The sequence below is a fragment of the Protopterus annectens genome, chromosome 3.part1 (assembly GCF_019279795.1).
Source record: "Protopterus annectens isolate FY-2018-M chromosome 3.part1, PAN1.0, whole genome shotgun sequence".
Classification (NCBI taxonomy): domain Eukaryota; kingdom Metazoa; phylum Chordata; order Ceratodontiformes; family Protopteridae; genus Protopterus; species Protopterus annectens.
The window spans coordinates 1,608,567,505-1,608,590,209 of record NC_056732.1 but is presented as its reverse complement, the minus strand read 5'-3'; the positions used below and the strand labels follow the sequence as shown (position 1 = coordinate 1,608,590,209).

Here is a 22,705-nt window from a genome sequence, read left to right as displayed (position 1 = left end):
TGATTAAATTGAAGACATTGTAATTCAAAAAGGTAGCTGTAAAATAAAGCATGCAGTCCATTTCTGTAACGCACAAACAGTTCAGCCATGTACCCATCTATTTTAGTAACAGTCATGCTGGTAACAAGCTGTGCAAGGTACACCAGACTATTTTATCCCCATAATAAGCTCTAGCTTGCTTTTGAGATACTCAGGGAAAATGACAGAGATAATCTTTCCAACAGCTCCTGGGCCTGCCATGGGACCTCACTTTAATGGAAAGTCCTGAACTGCCAGACACAGTTCCTATGGGAGAAACAGTAAGGGACCTCATCAGGTGCTCAAACCACCTGTACTAACTTCTCATAACCCAAAGGAACAGTATGTGTGCTCTGAGAACCTTCCAGATTGTTGAGTACTACAATCTATCACCTACACTAAACTCAGCTAGATGTAACGGAATTTAATTTCTGCCGCTTGTTTCCATGATCTCACCTTTATGGTCTCTACTTTGCACTCATGACCTGACACTGGGAATTAAGACTAACAAGTAAATAAAGAGCTTTGGCCTGTGGGCCAGTGCTCACTTCATTGTCTCATTCTAATACAATGACTGAAGTACCACAGTGTTGCAAACATTCAGTGGTCAAGTCCCCTCTACCTTCACTTATGTACAAGCCCCAGATTGATATTTAAATGCCTTCATTTGTGGCAGCTTCTCTCTATTCTCATGTAAGAATGCAATCCTTTATTTTCCACCAAAGAACCATTAGCTCTGATTTAGAGGATATGATTTTCATTCTAGTTGTTTCGTATCACGCAATGAAGCATTTCAGTGTATGCCAGAGATCATAAAAATTATGAACCAGTGTGATACAAAACACACTCTAGGTGGAGTTTTTTCCCCACCTTGAATGCATTTGACTTAATTGCAATATTGCTGACACAACTTTAGCTCATCAAATGTAAGGACCAAATAGCACACCGCCGCCCTGGGATCCCCCTATTCTTGTAACAACTCACACAAGACATTCCAGGATATGCCACCATATGCCATCTTTAGGTCCATAACACCATTGTAGACAGTACTGGCAAACTGCCATAAACTCCTCCAATATCTATATAAGACAAAGACTTAAACTACTCTTCCTCAGCAAGAAAGAAGTCCATGTCACTCTTCCTGAATTAGAGGAGAGCCTCTCTGTTGCAATCTAATGTAGATTTTTCTCAGACAGGCTGGGAAGCATGGTCTCCAGTAAATGGGATATATCCTCCTATTCTTATTTTGAAAATGTGAACTACCCACTCAGTTTTCTAGTCAATAAGTACTGTTCCCACCTTCCTTGCAAACTGAAAAAGGCAAATTAACCGTGACATCTCAAATGTGTCCAGTGCCTTCACCATTTCTAGCCATATCTCATCCCCTTCTGAATCCTTGCTACAGCAAAGCTGCTTAATCACTAGATTGACCCCCTGGACAGTAATGGATCCAGTCCTATCATTTGCTGCTGCTGCACTACCTCCTTAGACAAGAGCATGTGTACTGGATATAGAAGCTCTTCAAAGTGAGGCTTTCACAGCCTGAAGGTGTCCCCTTTGAGGTCAATATTCCTGTCTCTTTGCTCAGCACAGCCTACACAATTATACTGTCTACACTGAAAACAAAATGGGAAATGCTATGTCTACCCTGACTGGCTTTCAGATGGCAAACCATCTGGTGACTATTCTCCATGGGATCTCCAAATTACTACTACACACGGGCGTTTGCTTTAGTGATGGCCACAGCTGCTGCCTTCCTGGGATTTGGTACCTCAGTCACATCTGGAGATCTGCCTCACATTAGCATTACATTGAAGGCCTTTTTTAAATGTGATTGCTTCCTGATCACTGGATTTTTAGTTTGCATCTGTTTGCTACTATGCAAACTACTGAGGTCTTCAGTAGGACCTATTTTGACTCCAGATCACTGTCCTTCCCAATTATACAGGTGAACCAATTCTGGAGGTTGGATTTGAACTCATACCATAGAAAAGCAGTGGTATCGATGGTATTCCCTTGACTATTCAGCACCTCTTTTACCTAAGTGTCTGTAACATATGACCCATGTTTGATGATGAATATGATTACAGCCATTGAACTTTTACCCAAGTACACTTATGAACATCACTTATGAGCATGCTTGTTTTCAGACATGATGTTTGCTATGAACAATGTATGTCTAGCAAAGATGTCCAAAAAAAAAAACACCTCACCACTCAGGTACAGACCAGGAACCCCCTCCTTCCAATCATTCTCCTCCAGTTATATCCATCATTGTCCATGCCATGAGTCCTGAATGTTCTAGTGGAACCACTGAGTCAGTACATGGTACCAGTACATGATACTCCATGAAGCATCATACCCACAATCTGTAAAAAATGCAGAATACTCCAAACAGCTATAAGATGTATATGCAGAGGCATCTGAACATTTTCCCTTCTGCAGCTAGTACTGTCATTAAAGCAATCCTTTCTGATATGGGTATAACCTTCAGCTGCAGTACAAACTGCTTGGTGTTTGTGAACATCCCCTCACCCACCTAAGATCTCATCCAAGGGATGCCTCCAATGTGGGACACCATCTTCACTTGAGAAGTCTGATTCCAGAACCAATTCTGTCTGTATTAGTAAGATCAATTACATCTAAACTAAACTTAGCAGGTGCTATTCAAGCTCTCACACAGGCTCTGTCTCCTTCTCCAACAGTGATACGGCAAGTCCCAAGGGCCAGTTTCCATTGCCAATTTTCTTCAATATTAGTCTATCCTGTGCTTACCATCCATTTCAGTATTGCATCTAGGCCCCAAACTTCACTCTGCACCCACAGGTGATGAACATATTTGCCAGCTCCATGCAGTTCAGTGGCTTTTAAAATGAGTTGTTATATCAGATACAATACATAATGTGTCTTAAGTATAACGCCAACACTTATGTGTCTTTGGTAAGGGCTATGCATCTTAGATGTAAGAGGAGATATAATACCCATTTCCAAGCATGATCAGTGAGGATAAAGATCATAAACAGGTGAGAAGGCCAACAGGACGCTGCATGTCCAGTATATTAAGGCAAGTAATGACTATGTGTGAAATCCAAAATGGAAAACAAAGACCAGAGAATATTCTGACAGATGGTCTAGGTAAATAACAGCAAATGTATATTGTATTATAGAAATGTACTGTAACTTGTACATGGATACATAGACTTATGGAGTTAGAGATATTTCAAGGCAGGTTAGTCTTAGGACCACATACACCTTGCCAGTACTCATCTACAGGAAGGAATGGGCATTTCACAGATAGAACATTATAACCTGATTGGAGGAATTTGTTTTTCATTTTAGTTGCTGTAGTTATTGCCAGAAGGGACTGAATATTATCATCCTTCCACACAATGTTATTCAGATGTCATTGTCTCTCTCTCTCTCTCTCTCTCTCTCTCTCTCTCTCTCTCTCTCTCTCTCTCACAAGTATCTGGTGTGCTTCACATTGTAAGTAAAGCAAAGAAACAACTACAAAATAACAAGGAATGTTAAGGGAAGGTGTGTGTGTGTCTGTGTGTGTGACTGGATGCATGCATGCACCTGCACATCTGTCTGTCTGTCTGTCTATGAAAAGGGAAACAGTAAACATGAAAGTGTTCAAGTAGAGCATACATGGTTCAGGAACAACTGTACCCAAATAGAACACTGCAAGATTAATGTTCAGATGACTAATTTAAGGCAAGTGTTCCTTATGTTCACGTTCAGAAAGTCAATGTGAAGCAGCCAGTTGAAAGAGGCATGAAATTCAAGAAAACTTATACCTTATAGCAAAGAGAGAATTTCAAAAAAGAAAATGCACATCTTCTTACTTTGTTTTTTTTCTCTTTTATTATTGTTCTCCTCTCCTCTGCGGGCTTTTCCTCATTATGGGCCAGATGGTTAGTAATGACAAGGCTTAAAGGCATTCCTGTTTTTTGACTCTTGCTTTCCTGTCTTTCTTGAAATCTTCTTACAACCTCCCAGTACAGTCATATGCACCCTGGGCTCAGCTTGTTTCATAATTCTAAACCATTTTCTTCTATGGGTGTATTTCTGTTCACTGACCATTTTCTATTCTTTAATTTGTATTGTCTCAAGCAGTACTTTTGTTTTATTCATAAGTTCATAGGTGTGTACTAGGCTAATGGCCCTGGGGCCTTTAAAAGCCTAGCCCATAGAAGTGCCCTGGCATTGTGCCACCCGACGTTAGTTCCCAGTGCCTCTATCAAGTAGAGCCACTGGAGTGATCCCTGGGGTGAACGTTCTATTTTCCATTCACTCGTCAAGATTTCACTTGAAGAGGGCTGGTGAGGTGCTTGCTTGACATCTATGGGAAGTCTATTCCAGAGCATGGGTAGTCTCTGGGTTATGAACCTGTCCCTCCACCATGTTCTGTTGATTGTGGTAATAAGGTTGAGGTCTCTGGAGCATGTGGTGCCAAGGGATTGGGATTTCTTTAGTTGTAGAGTTTCTAACAGAGCTGGGTCAGACATGGCTTTGTAAGTCATGCAGAGATCGCCTCTAAGTAGACGTTATGAGACAGAGAATAGCTGGAGATTTTTGAGTCTGTCCATGTAGGACATGTGTTTAAGGCCTAGGATCCTCTTCATACGGTACTTTTGTGGCCTCTCTAGCTGTTGCAAGTGTCTAGTGAGGTACATGCCAAATGGGGCATTATACTCTATGATTGGTCTAATGAGGGAAGAGTAGAGAGAAATGATGACCTCTTTCTTCCTGGATGCAAAACCCTTAGTAATGAGATGTGCCACATAGAAGGACTTTCTGACCACAGTGGCAATGTGGTGGTTGAAGGAGAGGTTGCTGTCAACCTGTGTCCCCAGATGTCTTATAACACATTCAGTGTTCAGTGGGCTCCCATTGATGTCGTAATTAGTGGGAACTGAGTTTTTCCCAAAGGGGATGATGATGCATTTTTTGGCATTAAGCTTAAGGCCATGGCTTTGACACCAGTCATTAATCTCAGTGAGGCCTTTCTGTAGGATGTCTGCATCACTTGGGGAGTGAGTAATGGCTCCCAGCTTGCAGTCATCTGTGAATTTTGTCAGCCAGAGTCCCTCTGTGTTGGCCTGGACTTCTGAGAAGTAGATGTCAAACAGGAGAGGACCCAGGACTGATCCCTGTGGAACTCCACTCATGACTGGTCGGCAGTCTGACTTGGAGTCTGCTACTTTCACACTGTGGGTTCTATCTGTGAGCCAATTTGCAACCCACCTAACAATATAGGGGTTGATGCCTAGTTTGCTGAGTTTATCAATAATTCCTGAGTGAGGAATGGTATCAAAGGCCTTGGCCAGATCGAGGTAAGCTGTATGAACTGCCTTACCTTCATCCACTGCTCTGGTGACTGACTCAAAGAAGTCAACCAGGTTGAGCAGGCATAATCCACCTTTCACAAAACCAAATTGCTTCGGATCTAGAGTTTGGAGATTCCCTATATCCCTGTTAATTAGGTTCATGACGATGCACTCCATAGCCTTATATATCAGACTCATCAGGCTAATGGGGCAATAATTTCCAGGGTCTGTTGTCGCTCCTCCTTTATGGAGAGGGATGACTGCAGCAGTACGCCATTTGGTAGGGACAAAGCCTGAGGTGAGGCTCTGAATGAACAGATAATTTCCAGATCTGTAGTCGCTGCTTATTTATGGAGAGGGATGACTGCAGCAGTGTGCCATTTGGTAGGGACAAAGCCTGAGGTGAGGCTGTGAATGAACAGAGCACACAGATGTGGTGCCAGTTTACTTTGTAATTCCTGTATAACATACCCTGGGATATTGTTGGGTCCCATGGAAGCTGTATTCTTGACCTTAGACAATGCAGCTTTAACCTGTGCTGCAGTAATGTTGGGTACCTGCCATTCTTCCGGTATTGAGATTGGTCCTTTGAGGGGAGGGGTAAAGCTGGCACTGATTCTATCGGCCAGTATGTTGGCAATATCTGTTGGCTCAGTATAGGAGGTACTATTGTGCAGTAACTCAGAGCAGATCTGGGTATTACCATGGAGATTCTTTATATAACTATAGAAGGCTTTGTGGTTGTTTTTAGTGTCTCCAGCAATTCTGCTTTCATAGCTGGCTTTGGAGGTTTTGATGAGGGATCTCAACTTTTTGTTCAGGCTAATAAGGGAATTTTTCCAATCTTGGGACTTCACCTTTTTCTGCAACAGTTTCTTCCTTTTGTTGTAGAGTTTATTAATGGCAGGGGACCACCAGACTGGCTTCCTTTTTTTGGAGGAGTGCATCTTGGTTCTGTTGGGTATGGCTAGTTCCATGCATTTATGTATGTGTTCGTACAGTGCACTGGTGTATGATTCAGCAGTCATGCATCTATTTTCCATTGGCATGGGTGCTGTGAAGTTAGCCACCTTTGTTTTTAGGAGTCCAAAGTCAGCTTTGGAGAAGTTTTTCATGGTGGATACCTTTGCGGGGGAAGGGTGGGTGAGATGTAGATTTCCATGGTGATTAGTTTGTGGTCATATCTAACCAGGGAGGAATTGACTATTGGTGTAGAGCAAAGGTTGCCTGTGTTAGTAATACCCAGGTCAAGGATGTTGCTCTTCTAGTGGAGGTCAGAATGAGCTGGTCCAGGGCACTGGAATTGATGAATTCCAGGAAGCGTTGGGCCAGTGCATTAGTGCATGAGTAGTTTTCCCAGCTAATGGAGGGGTAGTTGAAGTCACCTAATATGAGATGTTGGGTTGGATCTTAATAGTTTCCAGGGTGCTTAAGAATGTGGAGCGAAAGTCTTTTGACATGGTTGGGGACCTATAGCAGGCTATGACCTGAATCACCATCTTACCTAATGATAGTTGTACCTGGAGTATCTCAGGTGCGTTATTCTGGGCTACTAGTCTGGAGGTGTGCATATCCTTTATGAAAATGGAGACACCACCGCCTTTGGAGCTTCGGTCCATGTTCTGGAGCCAAAAGGTGTGGAATGAGTTATAGCCTAGTGGTGCTGGGATGATTTCTGCTTCTTTAAACCAGGTCTCCGTTACAGCACAAATGTCGATGTTCTCCATTTTGAGGAGTCCTTCAAGTAAGTGCATCTTGAGATTTATACTTCTAGCATTCAGCATCATGACACCCAGATTGCATTTATTTATAGCTGTTATGGTGGTGATTTGGTCTTTGGAACACCACCTAAAAAAGGCATTATAGGGGTGGCAAGAGCCTTAGCCTGTACTCAGAAATCCAGGGGTGACAGATGCAGGCCATCTCTGCCAAAGCATCGAGGTCTGTCAGTCATGTCATCCCAAGCAGACAGATACTGGATCCCCTTAGAATGACACCAGAAACTTAGCCAATTGTTGAAGTCAAACATTTTCTGTTTGTACTGCAGTATCATTCTGGGCAATGGTAGGATGCTGCTCAGGGCTAGGGTCATACCTGCCTGGGCCACATAATCCGAGAGTTCCACCATGTCTCTTTTCATGTAGTCCAGGGAGCTGCATCTCAGGTCATTCACACCCACACTGACAATGAAATGTCATACTTGTACTTGTAGAGTGACCTGAGTGTGCGTGTCATGTGTCAGATTTTGGCACCTGATAGACAGCTGACTGTTACCTTCTCCTTACTCAACCTAGTGAGTGGGACATCAGTGTGCCTCACTATTGGGTCACCTATGATTATTGTATTGGGCAAGCTGTTTTGCCTTAGGGGCTTAGGTTGAGGGGCACACTGTGGAGGTGAGCTATGTGTCTTGTGGTTTGTGCTGTGTTGTGGTGGTCAAGTGCGTTGCTGCCTTGTAGGTCTCTGCTGTTTGGGTAGATTTCTATTGAGAGCCTCCGTAAAGGTGGGTGTGTGGTTTGTTTTTTTATGTGAGGGCTGTGATGGTGGGTGTTCTGGAGGGCTATGTGTTCTATGTGCTGTGGTGCAGGTGTTGACCTATTCTTCTTGACCAGTTATTCCGGTCTTGGCTGGAGAGTGCATGGCTTCCAGTTTGGAGATATAGGTGCATCTCTCACAAGTCTGAATGTGGGGAGGTAAGAGGAGAAGGTTGTCTGTGTACATGAGGCAGTTGCTACACTGCCTCAGAATGCCCAAGTTCACCAGGTTAATAGGAGAAAGCACAGGAAACTGACCTTTAGACATGCCAGGAGGGATGGTCATCATTACTAAGTACTGGAGCTATTTCCTTATAGGACGTCTAGTGCTGATAGCACTTATGTGTGCTACAATAATTGCTACAAAAAGCCTGATGAAGTGCTGATGAATAAGCTAATTAAAGCGCAAGAGAGAGGAGAAAGTTGAAAGGGATAAAAAAAACTGCCCAAACAGCCAATAAACTACAATTTCAGAGCCAGAAACCACTCCTCTTGTGGTAGATAGGCTACCTAGTGCTTACCACTCCCATTGATAAGCTGGAAGGCTTCCCTCTAACACAGAAGGGTCTGGGGAACTAAGAAACTTACAAAGTCCTGGATACAGCAAATCGGTATCTGGACTACTCTAGTAATAAGAAAGGTGGAAAACAAGCTTAGAACTTTTTTTTCAGAAAAAAACAGTTAACTTATAGCTGGAATTCCTCAAAAAGGTTTAAAATTGTGCAGCTGAAGTTTTGGATACTGCAGACCTGTACTGGGACTATGCTACTCAATTTTAAGGTTAAGAACTCAGTAAGAAAAAACTCACAGTGAAGCACAGATTAATCATTTATAGTCAAAAGAATAGCACTTGCAGTATGAAAAAAAATACAGTCAAACAGCAACAAAATGCAGCAAAATGCAGCCAAACAGCAATGAATTGCAGTAGATAGCAATGAAATATAGTTAATCAGTAAATTGCTTTAAAACAATAGCTCACAAATCACAACAGTAACAGACAGCACCAACAAAGCAGGGACTCAGTAGAACACTGTCATCAATTTAGTGAGGCTACCAACAAGCAGTAATAAATATGGCAAACAGCAAAATGAAGTAGAAAGAGGTACAGTTTTTTTTTTAATAATAGAAAGTGAAGAGACAGAAAATAATAAAATAATTCAAGGTTCAGAAGCTAAAGGGGTGGGCTTTTGCTAAATTCTCACTATAAACAGTAGAATGAGCTGATGTAATGTGACTGGGGGGAGTGTCCAGTATCAACTTTATACCAGAGCCAGGCAACTCAAAGCCACCAGGACTTAAGGCCACCACAACAACTGTACAGATTACAGAGATATGTATAAAGCAGAAGTGCAGAAGACAATTGAAAATAAACACTTATCTTTTTCAAATATCACAGCAGGGTAGCAGGCCAGTCTCTCTGCAGCTTAGAACAGCTTGAGCAAACAAGTAAATCTGATTTAAAACACTGGCTATTAAAGGCAGAGTAACAAAAAACAGCCCAATTATCCAATAAAAAAAACAGTTTTGCAGGAATGCCCTTAGCTAGATTAAACCAGTCTGATTTACTTTCTCTCACAAAGAAAACAGCTAGCCTCTCTAGACAAAGATTTCACTGCAAGCTGAAGGGGTCACAACAGTAATAGATACTCAGCTCTATCACACAACAAAAAGAAGACTAAAAATAGTTGCACCAATTGCAAAAACAGTGGTACAGATTCCACTGTTCCTTTCCTATTACTATGATATTAAATCATATTCACTGTGGCCTCCTGTTTATTTTTTTCATCATAACTGCACATGAAAGCTACTAACTCTGCATCTGCCTGACAAATTGCTAATAATATTTAATAATAATTGGGGAGTCCAGCCCTACTATGAGGCCAGTCAGAAGTGGAGTCCTAAAGGGATTGGTCTTGGGACAGCTCCTTTTTGGCATTTACTTCTCTGAAGTCAATGCCGGTGGTCTCTGGCTGACTAAATTTGCAGATGATTGTAATTTAGGAGCTGTCACTGAATCCCCCACTGACACAAATGTTCTCCAGGAAGGGCTGTCACAAACAATTGGTGTCAGAACCCTGGACTAAAACTAAATGCCAAGAAATGCATAATAGTATCCTTCAGGAAGTCAGCCATCTCTGGTAAGTACCATATTGATAACACACGCCTAAGAGCTGACAGTAGTCAGGGACTTGGGAACACACATAGACAATAATCCAGCCTTTGACTAGCACATGTCTACAGTAGTGAGGGAATCATTCTACGCAGTGCAACTTATAAACAAATTAGTAAAAACTGCAAGAAAATTCTACACAAGCTAGAGTTTTCATACCTTAAACTTTCTAGAATAGAGGCCATTGGATATATGCAAATGTCCCCTTAAAGACATCAAAAGTTTTGGTTATATGGCTTCTGAATGTCCTTGACTTTTTACTTTTTTCCTTATTAAGTCTTTATGGACAAATTCAGACCAAGAAAGCCAAATGCCATTAGGTGTGTAAATGCATGTTTTGGCCATCTTATAATCTCATCAGCACAGAATTAGCAGACTGTTTGGCTGTAGTCTAAAAACACAGGATCTTTAAACCCAGCAGATGACTATAACCATTAAGGTGTCTGCAAAATATCCCAACTAACAAACCAAACCAAAAAGTAAAGCGGTCACACATACAAACCAGTTAGTAAAAACTACAAGAAAAACCTAGCCAAGCTAGAGTTTTTACCATGTGATACCTTAAACCTCCTGGAATAGAGGCCCATGGGATATATGTAAATGACTTCTTAAGGACATCAAGAGTTTCAGCTATATGGCTTCTGAATGTCCATGACTTTTTACTGGTTTGTCTGTGTGACCTTTTTACCTTTTGGTTTTGTTTGTTAGTTGGGATATTTTGGAGACACCTCAATAGTTATGGAAATCAACTGGGCTTAAAGACCCTGTGTTTCTAGAGTGTAGCCAAACAGTCTGCTTATGCTGTGCTGATGAGGTCATAAGAAAGCAGAAATATGCATGTCCATAGCTAGTGCCATTTGGCTTTGTTGGCCTGATTTTATCCATAAAGACTTAAAAAGGAAAAAGTCATGGACTCAGGCTTGGTAAAGGGTACTTTAGCTTACAATGCAAAGTTGGAATATTTATTTATTTATTTGTTGTTACTATGTTAATAGGTAAACAAAGCTTTATGTACCCCAGGATACAGCACTGATCTGCATGGGTTATTTTTTAGACCCAGCCCAAGAATTCTCTGTGATTAAATGACTTGCTAAGAGTAGGTAAATAGAAATTGAGGGTCTTGAGCCCTGAGCTGCAAGGAGCATCTTGTTAACAGCCGATAAACGTAATCCTTTGTACCCAATGCCAGCCTCCTTCTTGAAATGGCATAGCAGACCTTCTGCAAGCTATTTAGTTAGTTAGTGTTGATCAATATATGTCTATATACCTTTACAAAGCTATCCAAGGGCTTGCACAAGTGTACAAATACTGAGCACGTGTGAGCCTGACTGCCATTGTGTAGTTAGCCATTGAGATGTAAGCATGCATACTTGTAAGCTCTGTTAACTAGTTCGTTCATATTTAAAGATGCTGCTATCCATCCTGATTTGCTTGTATATATTAAAGCATCTGAATAAAACCCCAAACCTCCTTGTTTTATGTATTAGAGACAAATGAGTGACATGGTGCCAGACGTGGCATGTCTAAAGGACATGGTATCAGAACCGGTATATCTAAAAGGACATGAAGTCAGAAGAAGCATATTGAAGGGGCATGAGGTCAGAAACAGTGAGTTAAGGCACTTATTTAGATCCTGGTGGAATATAAAGGAGTGGATCATTTCCAAAATGTGTATATTTTGCAAAACAAGTCAGAAACAAATTTTAGATATTAAAACTTACTCTGCACTATTTCTTTTCACATAATATGAAAAGGGGCATACAGAACATTCTAAATAATTTTGTATAAACCAACATGTACAATATTGATAAAAGTATTCTAATTACTATGGAAAATGAAATAATGTTCAACTTGCATGAAATTAATAAAATAAAAGAAAACGACCGCATTTTTGTAAAGCATATGCATTTCTGTATTAAGCCAAGATTTATTTTTTTTTATTTTATTTATTTTACATTTGTTAACCGGGCTAGTCCAGCTGGATACAAGTCCATTTTCAGTGGAGGCCCGAGGAGAAAAGCTCCGCTATCTACTACATGGTCACAAAAACAGTACATACAAAAATATCACAATGGTTATAAGTCAAGTATGCATATAAGTCACAAGTAAGAAAGGCAGTAGCAACAATTTCAGGAAGTTTATAAAGAAGGGGATAGAAAGACAAGGTAATTATTTAAGTACAGAAGTGGTAAGAGAAGGGAGAGAAGAATTAAGTTTTGAGTTATAAGAGAAGTATTGTTATTAAGTTGACAGGAAAAAGAAAATAAATTGAAGAAATATATTTGGAAGAATCTATGCGGATTGAAGGAGGAGAATAGAAGGTATCCAAGTTATCACAAGGAGTTATCATTGAAGGAAGGAGAATAGAAGATATCCGAGTTATCACAAGCATATAAAGTGTTCACATTTGTGCAGTATTACAGTAAAGCTCTTTTACAAAGTACAGCCATTACAAGGCATATTTCTCAAAGTACAGCCATTACAAGGCATATTTCACAGAATACAGCCATTACAGAGCATATTTTCGCAAAGTACAATATTTCGAAGAGTTTATTGTGCATTTGAATGTTATTATAAGCTCACAGCACTGTTTGCTTGTACATAATTACAAGGGCCATATTTTCAGCGTGTTTGTATATACTTTGTGGGCATGACAGATGGATTTCAAAAATCCAGTGCACTTGTGCTTGACAGTAATATTGCTGAGACCTGGAGAGTGTTTGAGCAAGAGTATGACATTTTCATACAGGCTGTATTTTCTGATAAAGATGACTGTACAAAGGCATTTATTCTGTTTAATTTAGCTGGGTCAGAAGCCATAGAAAGGGAGTGTTCATTTGTGTATGCACCTGCTATCTATACAGGAGAGGGGGGAAACCATCATATTGTTGTGCTGGCTAAGTCAAGGGAGGACCCTGACTGCTTGAAATGTAAATTTAATGACATGTGTAACCCCCAGACAAATGTTACGATGGAAAGGCAACTATTTTACACAAGGGATCAAAAGCCTGGTGAAACTTTTGCAGCATATATAACTGACCTGGGAAATAAGGCTAAAACTTGCAGACTTGGTGACTTAAAGAATGAGTTGATAAAGGACAGACTTGTGTGTGGAATAAAAGATGATGCTGAGCAGCCATGTGCTCTGGATTGTGTGGAATGCTCCACATTTGTGATCGAATAAGCCCACTGTTCCGCAGTTCCGCAATTAGCAGCCATTGCTCCTCTTTGTGACTTTTGACTGGCTTGTATATGACAGTTATAGCTAATCTGTATCGCACTATACAAGCCAGTCAAGTAATTTACATCTTTAAGAAAGTGAGTGAACATTTTTGTGCCTAACAATGAAATTCTTCCTCCCCTTACATGCTCAGTGCTGCCCTCCCTGCTGCCTACGTTCCATTCAGGAAAACCTGTGCTCTGATGGCCAAGGGAACACCCCTTTTTTATTGTATGCTCAGATGTCCAGGAATTAGTTTTATTGGATGCGAGCGAGCATCTTAAACTAATGAGCATAATCGCAACACATTTGTCAAGTTTTGCTGCTAACAACTGAATTCTTTCGAACTGCCTTTTTAACTGGAACACTTATTTCACTAACGTAAGTTAAATTAAAAATCAGAAATAGTTATTTTGCCAGCATAAATCTACATAGATCATCTAAAAAGCAAATAAGATAGCTAAAATACTTCTCGTTCAAATGTAAATGGTCTCAGACTGTAAATTACAAATTTAAAGTAAAAAAAAATATGTTCAAGCTTGTTTTCAAAAAGAGAGAGTTTCAGAATATTAAATGCTGACACATTACACTAGTATTAATATGCTGAGCATGCCCTAGAAAATATATAAACTGATGCTAGGTCAAATGCAAGAGAAAGGGACTTTACACTATTACTAAGAAGTTCAACCTTATTGTACCTAATAACAAGCAATGATCACAGCCAACACATTAAATGTTGAATGTGGCAATAAAACCTAGAGTGTGAGCATTATTAATATGGAAGTCACTTTACACTTTCATAGGTTCATAGGTTCATAGGTTCATACTAGGCTATCTGCCCTGGGGCAATTATAAGCCTAGCCCGATTCTGTATGGCTTATGCCACCCCTTGATTTGAGTATACTGTGCCCTTTTTAAGGATTAGTTTACTGTGCCTCTGTCTAATAGTGACACGGGAGTAATCCCTGGGACAAACCTATGATCCCCCATCCACCTATCGAGATTCTTCTTGAAGAGATTCACTGAGGTGCTCTGCCTCACATGAACTGGAATTCTATTCCAGAGCGAAGGGAGCCTCTGGGTTATGAACCTGTCCCTCCAGCAAGTTCTATTTATTTCTGTGCTGAAGTTCAAGTCCCTCGAGTGTGGCTCTAAGGGATTTAGATTTACTGAGGTGGAGCATGTCCATTAATTCTGGATTTGACATAGCTTTGTATGTCAGGCATAGATCGCCTCGAAGTAGGCAGTATGCAACTGAGTAGAGCTGGAGTTTTTTTAACCGAGCAGCATATGGCATCTGTTTGAGACCCTTGATCCTCTTGGTGAGATACTTTTGGGGTCTCTCTAATTGCTGCAGGTGTCGGGTAAGGTACATCCCAAAAGGGGCATTGTATTCTATGATGGGCCTGATGAGGGATGAATAAAGGGGCACGATTACCTCTCTTGATCTAGATGTGAAACCCTTCATGATGAGGTGGGCTATGTAGAAGGTCTTTCTAACCACTTTGGCAATGTGGTTTTCAAAGGAGAAATTGCTATCAACTTGGGTCCCCAGGTCCCTAATAACTTTCTCTGTATTTAATGGGTTTCCGCCTATGTGGTAATTTGTGGGCACATTGTTTTTGCCAAAGGGTATGACTATACATTTTTTGGCATTTAGCTTTAAACCATGGCACTGGCACCAGTTATCTGTCTCTGTGAGACCTTTTTGAAGGATGTTTGTGTCAGCTGGAGAGTCGATTATGGCACCCAGTTTGCAGTCGTCTGCAAACTTGGTGAGCCATAGTCCTTCCACGTTTGCCTGTACCTCAGAAAAGTATATACTGAACAAGAGTGGTCCCAGGACAGAACCCTGTGGGATGCCACTTGTGACCGGTTTCGAGTCTGACATGGCTCCAGCAACTCTCACCCATCTTTTGACATAGGGGTCTATATTTAAGCTGGATAGCTTATCTATGATGCCCGAGTGGGGTATTGTGTCAAATGCCTTTGCAAGGTCCAGATAGGCTGTGTGGACTACCTTCCCTTCATCTATGGCTTTGGTGACTGTTTCGAAGAAGTCAACCAGGTTCAAAAGGCAGGATCTGCCCTTGACAAAGCCGAACTGGGTAAAATCTAGTGTCTGTAGGTCCCCACTGTCTTTGCTTATGAGCTCCATGATGATCCTCTCCATAGCCTTGCAGACTAAGCTAGTCAGGCTTATGGGGCGATAGTTTCCAGGGTCCATAGAGGCTCCACCTTTGTGGAGTGGCACCACTGTTGCTGTACGCCATTCTGTGGGCACATATCCTGTAGTGAGGCTGAGACTGTATAGCTGTTTTATTTGAGGGATTAGTTCCTCTTGGAGTTCATGTAGGACGCAACCTGGGACGCCATCTGGTCCCATGGAAGCAGTGTTTTTTTGCTTTGGAGAGGGCAGCCTTCACCTGAGCATCAGAGATGTTTGGGAGGCAGCCCTCTGCCGGGATAGATACTTGCTCTTTTGGGGGTGGAGAAGTTTGCACTGAACCTGTCTGCCAGGATATTAGCGATGTCTGTGGGTTCAGTGTATTTTTGTCGTTTAGAATCAACTCAGAACAAGTCTGGGAGTTGCATCCCAGGTTCCTAACATAACTGAAAAAAGCCTTATGATTGTCTTTAGTGTCCTGTGCAATTTTTCTCTCGAAGCTGGCTTTGGAGGATTTTATGAGGGATCGTAATTTTTTGCTAGTACTGATCAGAGATGCCTTCCCTATTAGGGATTTTGCTCTGTCATGTAGTAGCTTCCTCCTTCTGTTGTACAGTTTATTTATGGCAGGGGTCCACCAGACTGGATGCCTGCCTTTGGATGATTGGGTCTTGGTTTTGTTTGGGATAGCATGATCCATGCATTCCTGGAGATGTCCGTAGAATGCGTTTATATAGGATTCTGCAGTTTGGGCGTAGTTTCCACTGGCCCTGGGGCCTTGAAGGATTCCACTTCGGCTTTGAGAAGTCAGAAGTTCGGCGTTGGGAAGTTTTTCAATGTGGGTTTCTGGGCGCAGGGTGGGGTCGGGATGAGGACATCCAGTGAAATTAATTTATGGTCTGATCTTACCAATGAGGGATATACTTCTGGTGTGGAGCATAGAGTCCCCATGTTGGTAATGATCAGGTCTAGTATGTTGTCCCCTCTTGTGGGAGTGGTGACTAGTTGTTCCATAGCATTTGAGTTTATAATTTCCAGGAACCTTTGGGCTAAGGTGCTGGGGCTTGAGTAGTGCTCCCAGTCAATGTTTGGGTAGTTGAAGTCACCCAATATAATGGTGTTCGGAGAGATCTTCATGTTCTCCAATGTTTTCAGGAAAGCCGAGTGGGATTCCTGACTTTGAGAGGGTGGTCTGTAGGATGCTATAAACTGAAAAGCAGTCTTGCCCACTGTTAGTTGCACATGGATGGTCTCCGATACTTCATGCAATGCCACTAACCTGGAGGTGTGGATATCCTTGATAAATATGGAAACTCCCCTCCTTTTGTGGTTCGGTCCAGGTTTTGGGGTGAAAAGCATGATATGAGGTATAGCCTGGTAGTGCTGGGGTGCTCTCTGGAGCCTTGAACCAGGTTTCTGTCACTGCACAGATATCGATGTTCTCCATACTGAGGAGAGCTTCGAGTGCGTGCATCTTGAGGTTAAGACTTCTGGCGTTAAGCAGCATTACCCTTAGTTTCTTGTTCCTTGTGCTGTCTATGGGAGTGGGTTTGACTTTTGAGCCTTGCCTAAAAAAGGCACTATGGGGGTGGCAAGAGCCTTTGCCAATATCCGAAAGCCCAGTGGTGACAGGTGCAAGCCGTCCCTAGCGAAGCAATGTGGCTTGTCGAGCATGTCATCCCAGGCTGACAGACACTGGATCCCCTTTGAATGACACCAAAATTTTAGCCAATTGTTAAAATCGATCATTTTGTCTTTGTACTGTGGCATCATTCTAGGTGAGGGTAAGATGCTGCTCAAGGTCAGGGTCATACCAGCCTGGGCTACATGATCAGAGAGCTCCTCTATGTCTCTTTTCATGTAGTCCAGGGAGGTACGTCTCAGGTCATTCACACCAGCATGTACAATGACTGAGTCATATTTGTATTTGCTTTGGCGTGACCTGAGTGCTTGCGTTATGTGGCGGATCCTAGAACCCGACAGGCAGCTCACTGTGACCTTCTCTTTATTCAGCCTGGTGAGTGGGACATCAGTGTGTCTGACAATAGAGTCACCTATTACAAGAGTATCAGGTGTGTTATTCAGCCTTAAGGGCTGTGGCTGCTTGGCACACTGACTTTGTGGGCTATGTGTTGTGCGTGTTTTGTTTTGAGGTAGCGTTTGCTTGGATGTCTGCTTTGGAGGTCTCTGTTGCTTAGGTAGATTTTTATTTAGAGCCTCCGCGTATGTTTTTGTGTATTTATGTGTTTGGTTCGCTGATGTGGTGGGACTATGTGATACTGGAATTGTGTTGTGTGAAGTTACCTTCCCCTCCTGACTGGTTACACCAGTTTTGAGATGAGAGAGCTCAGCCTCCAATTTGGCTAAATAGTTGCATCTCTCACACATATTTGAACCTGTTTGGAGGAGAGGGTTGTCCGTGTACATGAGACAGTTGTAACATTGCCTCAAAATTCCCAGATTCACCTGCTGGACTGGAGAGGAAACCATTGACTGACCTTTGGACATGCTAGAGTAATATAGGGAAACTGAATTTAAGACGGACCGATAGAGGACAGGGTAATCGTAGAGAGTATAAGAGTAAGTAGTGCTTATGGTTTAATAGTGCTAACTTGTAGGATTACTTAATTGGACCAGTGAAGGGCCTTAGAATGAGAATATGGTGTTTAAATTGAGAGATAGAGCAGTTCTAAGGGAAAAAGTGAAGAGCAGACTTTGTGGAGCCAGGAATAGTTTAAACCCAATTAGGCTGCCGCTGTTGCGCTATGCACAAAAACACGCAAAACCATGCAAAAGGGGGTTTTAAGAGAGGAAGATGAAGGAGTTAGAAATTGACCCAAAATGGCCAATAAAACTACAGTTTCAAGTCAGTAACCACTCCCACAGGGGCAGGCAGGCTGCTCAATGTTTTTCACTGCCACTGATCAACAGAGACTTCCCTTTAGCCCAAGCAAAAAATGGCCTCCAAGAAACTTACAAACAGTTCAAGAACAGCAAGCCTGTAACTGAACTTTTTTAAATCTCAGAAAAGTGGGAAAAAAGCAAGATTTTTTTGTTTTTTTGTTTTTTTCAGAGATAGCAGAGGTTCACACGTATCAACAAGTTATAGCAGTGCAGTAAATGACCCCACACAAGAGTGCTAGGCCAAAGACAGATAAAATGCAAGTTTTGAGAAAAAAACGATTTTAAAAATAAGTGCAAACAGGAAATTCAGTAAACAGCTCTAGGTTGTGCTCTAAATACAGATACTAATGCAGAAATCAAGTTTAACAAGCCAGAAAATGCTCAAAATAGGCGGCTATGCAGAAAAACTTAGCAAATAAACAGAGGAAAAATACTTAAAATCTCAAAAGTGGCTCCTTTCTTCTCTCAGCGTTTTCTCCTCTTGGATTCATGTTTATGGCTGCCATTCCTAAGGAACGAGGTAATATTTTTAAATTAAGCAAGACACAAAAATAATCACACAAATTTCTTTGTATACATTTTACATTTGTGATAAACCCTGGTTAGTTTCATTTAAGATTTGTCAAGGCTTCAAGGTCAGTATAATACAATAATGGAAATGCAAAACTTACTGGCAAGCTTTAGAGTTTAAATAATGTATGAGTTTCCCTGAAAAATGACATCCTAGACAGAGTCAAAGAACCACACCAGGTTTGCCAGTGCCACATTCTATTGACAGAACAAATAGCAAGAATAAGTATCCTTGATTATTTCTGGATTTATCTCTGATTCATTGAGAGCCTGGCTGGTGACTTTTGGAGAAAAGGTGGTGCATTATGTTTAATAATAAGTTATAAACTTTTTATTTTAGAAAGTGTGTATTAATTCACATTCTCTTATTCTGTCAATGCTCAAGGTAATGGTAGCAGTATTTTAAAAGTGTCCCTGACTAATTAATTGTCCCTGATTCTGCTTACAAATGAGAGCAGCTCTAGTAGGCACAATGATAAAGCTCATGTTGATAGTATGCAGCATGTGGTTAAAAGAAACAGGCCCAAGCACATGGCAGCTGTAACCCCTGCAGCACTCACTGATAGACCCCAGCACATTCTACCAGATTCCAGACTTTGCACAATCTCAGTGATGCATAAGAATGAGTCAGCAAACTCAAAGCATGGGGCCCGACCTAGTTTCATTGCCAACTGTCATAATTGTGGTGGTAATCATGAATCTAAAAGGGAAAAGTGTTTAGCTTTTGGTCAACAATGCCACAAATGCAATAAATGGAATCATTTTGAAAGATTTTGTAAATCAAAAGGTCTACATTCTTTCATCGAAAGGGACCTTTTTAAGAAACGAGTTGATCAATTAGAAAGCTATGGAGTAGGATTGCTGCCCACTCTTTATAGTGATGGTGTGTCAGTGCTTCATGAGACAGTCAATGCAGTATATTTAAGAAAAAAGAATGAAGTATTTTGTACTGTTCGGATAAATGGCAAACCCACAGAGGTCAAAGTTGACACAGGTTCTAAGTGCAATGTTATGCCTGCAGAGACATTTGCTAGAGTGTGTAAAGGTGAAAGGCTTAATTTGACACGGTGTACAAAACTTGTTGCTTATAGAAGTGATGAAATTCAAACCAAAGGCTCAGTAGTGCTTTCCTGTTACTTCCAGCAGAGTGGAAGAAGCTACGACTTGTTATTTTATGTGGTCAAGAGACATATCCAGTCATTTTTAGGGCTCAGAGACAGTTTGAAAATGGAACTACTTTAATTTAATAAGGAAGTCCACCATGTTAGCTTAAAAGACCACTACTCTAATTTTGCCCAGCACATTTTTTCTACTTATGTAGATCTGTTCAAAGACAAACTAGGCAAACTTCCAGTTGTGTACTCCATGAAGTTAAACCCAGAGGTCAGTCCAGTCATCAGGCCAGCACGTAAAGTTCCAATAACCATGCAGAACAGAGTCAAAGCCGAGGTGGATTAAATGGTGTGACATGGTGTGATTTGTCCAGTTGAAACTCCAACAGAATAGGTATCTTCCATGGTGGTAGCTCATAAGAAAAGCTCAGATGACATCAGAATATGTATTGACCCACGAGATTTAAATGAAGCTCTAAAAAGACCTCATCATCCAACGTGCACAGTTGAAGACGTCACAGCCTTGATGCCAAATTCCACTATTTTTTTCATCTTAGATGCAAAAAGTTCATTTTGGCAAATTCAGCTTGACAAAAAATCTTCGTTGCTCACTACATTCAGTACTCCACTTGGAAGGTACAGATTTTTGAGAATGCCATTTGGGATAAATTCTGTGAGTGAAGTCTTTCAGCTTGCAATGGAGCAAATTTTTTCTGGGTATTCTTGTGCTATCATAGTAGACGACATACTAGTAGGAGGTCATGATGAAGCAGAGCATGACAGAAACCTCAGTAAGGTTCTAGAAAGGGCACATCAAGTGAATTTTAAGCTCAATCCACACAAATGCAAGTTTAGGCTACAAGAAGTCCCTTATGTTGGTCATTTATTTATGAGTACAGGCCTATGACCAGACCCTTCAAACAAACAGCCATTCTCGAGATGCCAACTCCAGAAAATGTTCAAGCCCTGAAATGTTTTCTTGGCATGGTCAACTACCTAGGCAAGTTCATTCCAGACATGAGCCAACTTTCAGCACCAGAGAGCTGACACGTAAAGATGTATCCTGGTCTTGGTTAGAGCAACACCAAAGAGCATTTGATGTCCTGAAACAGAGAATTGCAACTCCACCAACTCTAAGATATTGTGATGCTCACAAACCAGTTACACTTTCCTATGATACTTCGAAATTTGGTCTTGGTGCAGTCATGCATTCTACAAGAGGATTAACCGGTTGCCTATGCATTGAGAACTCTTACCCAAACTGAAATGCAGTATGGCCAGATCAAGAAAGAGCTTTTGGCAATTGTGTTTGCATGTTCGAAGTTCCATGATTATGTTTATGATAGACCTATCCAGATCGAAACAGACCACCAACCTCTAGTCACAATCTTGAAAAAGACTATGCATTCAGCTCCAACCAGACTCCAACGTATGATGCTGAGATTGCAAAAGTACAATTTCAATCTTGTCTACAAGAAAGGCAAACTTCTTTATCTTGCTGATAAGTTATCCAGATCACCCAGAAATACCACTGAACAGAATGACAATCAAGGTTCTCATTTGATTGATGATTTTGACGTCATGGATGTGAGAAATTTTTCTTCCACACATCTTGATGAGCTGAGAGATCACACAGCCACAGATCCAGTTTTACAAATGTTCAACCACTTTATCAATCATGGATAGCTGTCAAAGCAATCTGGTTTACCTCAAGAAGTGAAACTTTATTTTCCTTACAGAGATGAGATTTTGTCTGACAAAGGTATCATAATGAAATGTCCAAAAGTAATTGATCCAAAGTCCTTGCGACAAGAGTTCATTACTGTCTTGCATCATGGTCACCCAAGAACCAAATCTACTAAAAGAAGGGAGAGAGGACTAGTATTTTGAAATTTTTTGTCACAAGAAATTGAGAGAGCACTTTCATCTTGCTCCATGTGTAATAGTACAAAGCCACATCAACAGAAAGAATGACTTCAGCTTAACTAGATTCAGGAACTACCTTGGTCGATAGTAGCCACAGATATCTTCGACTGGAATGGTCAACATTATTTGGTGTTAGTAGACTCTTACTCCAGTTGGTTAGAGGTTGACCTACTTCCTAACCTAGCATCCAGTACTGTCATTACTAAGATGAAACATCATTTTGCTGTACATGGTAGTCCACACAAAGTTATTTGTGACAGTGGCACATAGTTCACAAGCCAACAGTTCAAAAGATTTGCTGAAGAATGGGACTTAACTCATGTCACAAGTAGTCCAGAGTACCCGCAGTTAAATGGTTTGGCAGAACGTGCAGTGCAAAGTGCAAAACAGTTACTTGAGAAGTCAAAATGAGACAATAGTGATGTTTTCCTGAATCTCTTGATTCTCAGAAATATTCCTCATGATAAACATCTTGGCTCACATGCTGAGAGACTTCTGCTTAAACAAACCAGAACCACATTTCCAATCAGTAGTCAATTGTTGGTTCCATTTGTCAAGAACAACAGATTAGTGAAAGCCAATCTGTTGAAGTGTCTATCCCAGAAGTCCTATTACAATAAGACCAACAAAACGCTCAATCCATTATGAGAGGAGAGTGGTAAGGATGCAAACATCCAGAGGTTATGATCGGATTGGTGTCATAAAGAATATTGGTCCAGAGCCGAGATCGTACATTGAGGATTCAGAAGGA

At 41.2% G+C, this 22,705-nt stretch overlaps 1 protein-coding gene across 1 annotated transcript in view; it reads left to right on the top strand.

Moving 5' to 3' along the window:
• The window catches only part of LOC122798577 (HEPACAM family member 2-like), a 705,131-nt gene that overhangs the window by 562,860 nt on the left and 119,566 nt on the right, over positions 1-22,705 (top strand). The window lies entirely within an intron of this gene.